At 36.1% G+C, this 7,165-nt stretch overlaps 1 pseudogene; it reads right to left on the bottom strand.

The window, feature by feature from the left end:
* Positions 1-6,014: 6,014 nt before the first annotated feature.
* LOC101577615 lies at positions 6,015-7,008 on the bottom strand (annotated as a pseudogene).
* Between the last annotated feature and the right edge of the window lie 157 nt (positions 7,009-7,165).

Raw genomic sequence — 7,165 nt, 5'->3', positions numbered from 1 at the left:
TCCCAGAGGTGCCCTTCTAAGCCAGGAGAGCCCAGCCATCAGGGAGACTCTCTGTAGGATAAAAAGCCACCAAGTTGAGAACAATTTGGTGTTTATTTAGAACATCAGTGTAAGAGGAAAAAGCAGGAGAAAAATCAATTGGGGCAAAGAGCTCTCTTAAGGGTCCCATTTCTCTTGTGGAAAGAACAACAATCAGATACAGCATACTTCAGTAATCTGACATTTTGTTGTTCAATCATTCAATGTTAATATAGCCTATGTTCTTTTTCCCTATAATTTAATTGTTTATGTGCTTCCCCCAATTTTTTTATGGTAGATGAAAATTTATTTCTACAACATAAACTCATTATACTTCTAGAAAACATAACATTATTTGTAAAGCAGGGTAAGTAAGCAGAAGTATATTTTACTTTTGCATAATCATACTCAAATGTCAAAATGATTTTAATCCATTCTGAAATTAACAAGAAACATGGAGAGAATCAAAGCAGTATGTCGATAGATGTATTAAAGCTATATTAGCCCTGGAAATCAGAAACACAAAGTGAACTTGTGCCTCTGTTTGCAACTTTAGTGTGCATCTGAGTCACCAGGACCATAGAGAAAAGCTCCTTTAGGACATTGAAGGCCTTGAAGATCAAGCCTGTCCTTGGCCTCAAGAGACCAAGTGCTTTCCCCCAGCTTTTAACATTCATTCCTCACAGAGCCTAAGTGCTTTTGTCTCACAGTTTACTCACTCCTGGCCAAGGCCCTCACATCTTTATTAATTTTTTATTATTACATATTTCCCATACATCCATACATAATAATACTCATTATAGGGAATTTGCACCTGTGCATATTTAATTTTTTCCCTTTTCCTCTCTTCAACCTTTTCCTCCTCCCTATTTGCAATAGCTTTATTTCCTTTTTCCCTACCATTCTCTTTAAAATCCCTTTCCTTTCCTTTCCTCTCCTTTCCCTTCCTTTCCTCTCCCTCCCTTTCCCCTCTCCATTCTCTTTTTCTGCTACCCATATGAACATCTTTGAGACCATATGTTTAATTATGAAATAAATGAGACACAAAAGTTTAAACATCACATTGTTTTTCCTATGAGAGAAACCTCAAAGGTGAATAAGAAACAAAGTGGACAGACGATGTTTCATAATGAGAAGAACATGTTCAAATGGCAATCCTCTTTAGAAGAATACAGGTGTGAATTGGCCAACAAGAGTGGGCAGAAAATGGAAGAGGCACTTAAGTTCCTTACATCAATATCCAAAATCTGGAGCTGCATGAGACAGGCCTGATATATTTAGAATTACTGGTTTCTTAGCTGCCTAAGTGAATTGCTATGGGAGATGTGATTTGTCTTCTAAGGACTCACATTTGGATACCTTAACTCCAGTGTGACAATGTTAAGAAGTGATGAGACCTTTAAGATGCAGAGCCTAAAGGATGTGTTCATTGAAAAATTCACCAAGGAAAGGGGAGAGTTAATTAACAGGAGAAAGCTTATACAAGAAGAATGGACTGATGCCTGACTGATGCTCTGACTTCCATCCTAACCATGTGATCTCTTTCTCCCACTTGAGTTGCCACCACATTGAGAATATCCTCCATAACATTCTCCTGAAAGCTGATCTGAAGCCAGCTTTGACAATCCAGTGTTGTGAGATAAATACACTTCATTTCTTTATAAGTTATTTACCCTCAAGAACTTCAGTATAAAAGTGGAAAACCTGGCTAATACACTGAATCTATAATTATATAAGCCATCCCAATCCAGCAGAGAAGGACATGGTGTACACCCTCCTCACCAAGAATGTGTGACACAGTATATTTTGATCTACCTTCCCCAGTCAACACAAGTGAGAGAGGAAGAAAAGAGAACAAATATATCTTTCTACTTCAACCTACCCGTAACCTTGATGTGATTCACTGCAGATAGTTGTAAATTTATCATGACTAAGAACTCAAAAAGAGCCACAAGAAATAGTAAAATTATCAGGATTGACATATTACTAATTGCAAACTTTAATGTGCACTGGGGGCATGAAGGGTTTTTGTCAAAAGCATGACATTATGTATCATAAGAAATAAAGCTTTTATGTTTGTGCATGGTTGAGTTGACGCTTTCAATTCTAACTGTGACATTAGCTTTGGGTGCAAAACTCCAAGATAAAGTGTTCTTTGCAAAACACACTACTCAGGCTAAACTCCTGAGAGGTTTTCCCTCTGTGTCTCAGTCCCAATGCAGTGTTTTTCTCTAGCTGGCCTCGCAGGAGGACAAGAACCAACAGAGAGGAGAGCACCTACATAAAGGAGGAAATTAATTTTCCTATAGGCTGGTCTTTTCCCTTACTGAAGAATTTCTATTTCTTAAAATTTGAATACTTTTTCCTCTTAAAGGGGAATTAAGGTAGGATTTCAGAGAGCAACATGCTTTTTTCCCTAAGTGCCTAGAGAAAAATGATTACATAAAAACACAACTGTTTAAATCTCAGTTTTTAGCATAAGGATAACTTCTATTTCCTCATAAACATGGATGGAATGAGTATATTTTTTAATGGTCAGAATAATCACATTAGGCTTTGATGACCATTTTACTTCTATTCTAACTAATCAATTCTCCCTTTTAGCATAAAAGTAGAAATAAACTGCTTAGAAATTAATGTGATTGTGTTCTAAGAAAACCTTGTTTTAAAATATACGTAATGCACTGTTTGTCCCTCAGACATGCTTTTCTAAGCCTATTCTATATAATTGTCTCTATTTCCTTAAGCAGCTACAACATAAATGCATTACTTCCATAAATACACTATGATGGTATGAATAATTTGCCCCTTCCAAAATTCATGTTTGGGAAAGCTGATCCTCAGTGCAATGTTGCTGGGAAAGTAGCAACTTTGTGGAGGTGTTTACACAATGAAGTCTGTATAAGAAAGGCTCTCTGGCATGTGCTTGGTCTTTCCCTGGTACATTTCACCATGTGCAGACACAGCAAGAAGGCCCTCACTAGATCCTTGCTCCTTGTTCTTAGATTTACAGCCTCCAGATGAATAAGAAGCAAATTTCTGTTCCTTACATCTTACACTGTCTTCGGAATTCTATTGGAACAGTACAAAACAAATTACACACACACACACACACACACACCCACACACACACCATAATTTTTTGCAAATGCAAATTACTCTGATTTGTATTTATATTTTATATTCAGTATCACAGAGCATTTCTTCCTAGATGTCCCAAGGGAGACCATCAGTGATCTGAATGATCTTTAGTAGAAATCTTGGTAAATTATTTGTCTAGGTAATTTGTTGTAGTTATTTGAATAAAGAGGAGAAATTTCTTTTTTTGGGTTTAGTTCTGATAGATTTTATTTTTTCTCTCTGGATAACTCAAAAGAACATGCAAGAAGCAATTGAAAGCCCACCCCAATTAAACTGTGCTTAGAGCATCTGCAGAGTTGGTCTGGAGGCTCAGGCCAGGGAAACCGCAGCTGTGTGGCTCTGCTCCTGCTCCTAGCACAGATGTCAAAGCAGATGGAAGGGCAGGGATCATCTGCAGAAAGGCTGCAGATCTGTGGTGATGGAGAGTGAAAGGCAGCACGGATGTTACTGAAATGACTACACTGATGGACTCCACACTCCCAGAAGCAGCAGAGGCTACAAACTCCCCACTCCACTGCAGAGAGGAACATGATGGATGGTGTGTGTGCAGGAATCTTCAAAGCCTTTGCAGCTGTAAGCTCCTGTTCCTACAGGCACAGATTTAATGCCTTTGCGTGGGGATTTTTTCAGATACTCTTCATGGTGTTTTAAATACTTAGACAAACATTTTTATTAAAGGTGCATGCCCAATACAATGTTAGTATGAATAGCAAAAAATAAAGGACAAACTTAGGCATAATAATCTGTAAAAGAAAATACTAAATATGCTGTCTCTGGAGAATAATAATACTTAGCATATTGCTATGCTAAATTTACTGCAGGACTATGTGTGTTAAAACACCAGCTGTGTAAATGGGCTGTAGGGCAGTAAAAGGTTGACAGGATGATTATGCTTGAGGGGCCACTGCTATGTGCATCCTTTGGACAGTAGTTTGGAAGAGCTTCAGAGACACTAATTAATTCTGCCCCACAGAGAGTCAGAGTGGGGAGCCAGCGGCCCAGTGGGAAGCTGAGCTAGTGAGGTCTGTCTGAGGTCAGAGGACCAGGAAAACACTTCAGGGTCTGTCTAAGTAGATCCTTTAGAAAAAGCTCTTTAATCTTACTTAAGGTTACAAAGTCTTTGGCCACATGCAAAACATTTCATCTTGTGCAATTTTCATCTGTTCTTATTATCTGAATAAAGTAACAGAATGAATCAAGCAGTTAAAAAAGATCAGCAGTTCTAACCTTCTTAACATTCTGATTATAAACTAAAAATTTCAATTCTCAGGTTCTTATATCACTGAATTTTTATCTAGCATATAATTAAATTTCCCTGTTGTATTTGTTATAGCTTTAATCATAAGAAACCTTTAATTTTTTCCCTTGAAATTTCAAGAGTGAAAGTGATGATTCCCAAAAGAAGCAGTGGAAACTAATTTTTATTTTATGAAATAGGGCCTTTCACAGGTCAAACTGACCACACAGCACTTAAAATAAGAATAAACATAGTTTTTGTGTGAGGTTTTTTAAATTTTTTGATTGAAAATGTCCTCAATTTCAAAAATATTTCCTATATAATTTAGCATTTCTATGCACTTTTCTTATAATTAAGACTATTCATATCTATTATTTGCTTTGTTCTGACATTGTTCTATAAATTATCTGATTTATTTTTCTTTTAATTGCTAGGAAAAATGTGAAAATAAAGTGATGGTTCTTACATAAATATTACTTATGAAATTAAAGTATAGTGTTATAGTATGTTGTAGCATGTACTGTTATGAACTTATGTTGAAATAAGAGATATATAGTTATAGAAAATTTGCTTTTATTTGACAGAGCAGAATTTTATGATAATATAGAATTGTTCATACTGAAGATTTTATATCTTGCCTATTTATGCTTTTCCATTAGTTTAATAATCAGGAGTAGGTAGGGAAAGAAAGTTGAGACTAGAAGGAGGGATTAAAGAAGCAGATAAGGAAGGAAAAAGATTTAGTAGAAAATTAGAAAGACAGCATTTCAGAGAAATGAGTGAAGTGTATCTAATACAATTCATAAAAAATAATAAAATATTTTATATTTTTAATATGCACTCATAAATTAGACTTTATAAATAAATTTCTATGGTAGAAGCATTAACTCATTAATAGTACCCTTTCTCCAAAAATGTTTTTAAAAGCTAATATTTTATCAAAATGCAAATAAATAGATTGGAATTATTTATTTATTTTAGTTTTTATTAATTTTACTGAGAAACAAACAGCAATGAGACAGTTTCAAAATCGATTAATAGGACAGTTTCAATGATTAATACATTGCATATTGTTGTCCTCGTAGTGGTTATTCATAGTACAAGATACAGACATGATATCCTGTCCAAACACTATTAGTACAGATCTTTCTTCTCATTGAATTAAGAGAAAGTAGTGGAGTTTAAATTTCATTTATCTTTTCCATAACACAGACAATGTTTTAAAGTGGGTATAGTCTAATGTGTAAAATTTTGGTGGGAAAATTCAGATGCACTAAATTAGTCTCTTGATGAATTTGAAGTAGTTAAACATATTATTACTTAATTATTTTATCTGTCAATTGGGAGGTAGGATAATCATATCCTTTTATTTTAACACTGATATTTTATGATTAGCTTTATTAATGGTACACGAGATTTTCATGCATTTCAAAATTTTGCTATTTGCAATGGTTGATTCAGTTCAAGTCAACAAATATTGAAGCCTACATGAGAGATGGATGAAATGCTATCACATTTTTATATAATAAGCTATATTCTTTTTAACAGTTTAAGTTAATATTGGGATTCAAAAACCTAAATTTTAAAAAAGTTGGAGTTGATGTAACCAATATATTATTTAGGTCACAGGACTGCCCATTAATCTCTCTTGTCAGAGAGCAATTAATCTTTTGAACCACTTCTCCTCAGCTTCAGCTTTTTTGATAAATAAATTTGGATTAGCCAGAGAATTTTCATCTTGGTACTTGATAGCAGTTGGGATGCTGCTAGAGTCTATATATTTTTCAACACTGGGTGGATCAGCAGCTGCAGACGCCAGTCCTGATACTTGAGTTGTAAGTTTCACTTCACTCGGTTCCACTGACTTTCTGACTTCTTGATCCGAAAGTCTGCTGAATGAAACTTTCAGTAGCTTCAATTTCTTTAACTCTCTTACTTGTTCTGCCAGGGTGGCCCAGTCTTCCTCCTTTCTTCTCTTTGCTTCTTCCTCATTTCTCTCTTTGGCTTTCAATGCTTCATCAGCTTTTGCAGCACCTTCAAGGACTAGCTGTAGTCTGGCTTGGCCTGTTCAGCTGATGGCAGATGTGCTAATCCAGCTTTGATGTTCCCAGTTTCCCACGTTTGATGTGTAATTCTTTGTCTTTGCCTTTATCTTTTTTTTCTTTTCTCTTTATCTCTGCATCATCTATCTCTATCATCTATCTCTATCCCGGGACCTACTACGGGTTCTTCTGTGACTGGAACATTCACTGCTTCAGCTATGGGAATGTGGACGAGGTCTCAACCTGGACCTTCTTGTTCTGCTTTTAGACCTAGACCTCTGAACGCTATCATAGACTTCTCTCGATCTCTTGAACAACTTCGACTTCGTTTTCTTCCAGAGCCATAAGAAGAGCTACTGCTAGACTGATGTCTGTGTTTTCTATCATAAGAGTGAGAACAAGATTGAAGATCTCTGGACCAAGATCTCCACTTTGATCTCGATTTTCTTCCACCTTTCTTTCAGGTGTATGTTCCACTGTCTGAAGAACTGCTGGAAGATGATCATCTACGATGTTACTTTTTTCTCTTGCTTCTGCTTTCTTCTGTGTGTCTGATGACTGGCATCCCATGTCTGTGTCGTGACCTTCAAGCTCACCCCTCCCGCCCACGGACCTGCAAATCTCTCGCATATCAGGGCACCACCAGTGTCCTCTGAAATTGCTTCAGTTTAAGCTCCACGTCTTCCTGGTTCCCAATCATATCTTTTAAAACCTCTTTTAAAGTAAT

Source organism: Octodon degus, unplaced genomic scaffold (genome assembly GCF_000260255.1).
Source record: "Octodon degus isolate 3935 unplaced genomic scaffold, OctDeg1.0 scaffold00099, whole genome shotgun sequence".
Taxonomy (NCBI): Eukaryota; Metazoa; Chordata; class Mammalia; order Rodentia; family Octodontidae; genus Octodon; species Octodon degus.
This window is presented reverse-complemented; position numbering and strand designations above follow the sequence as displayed.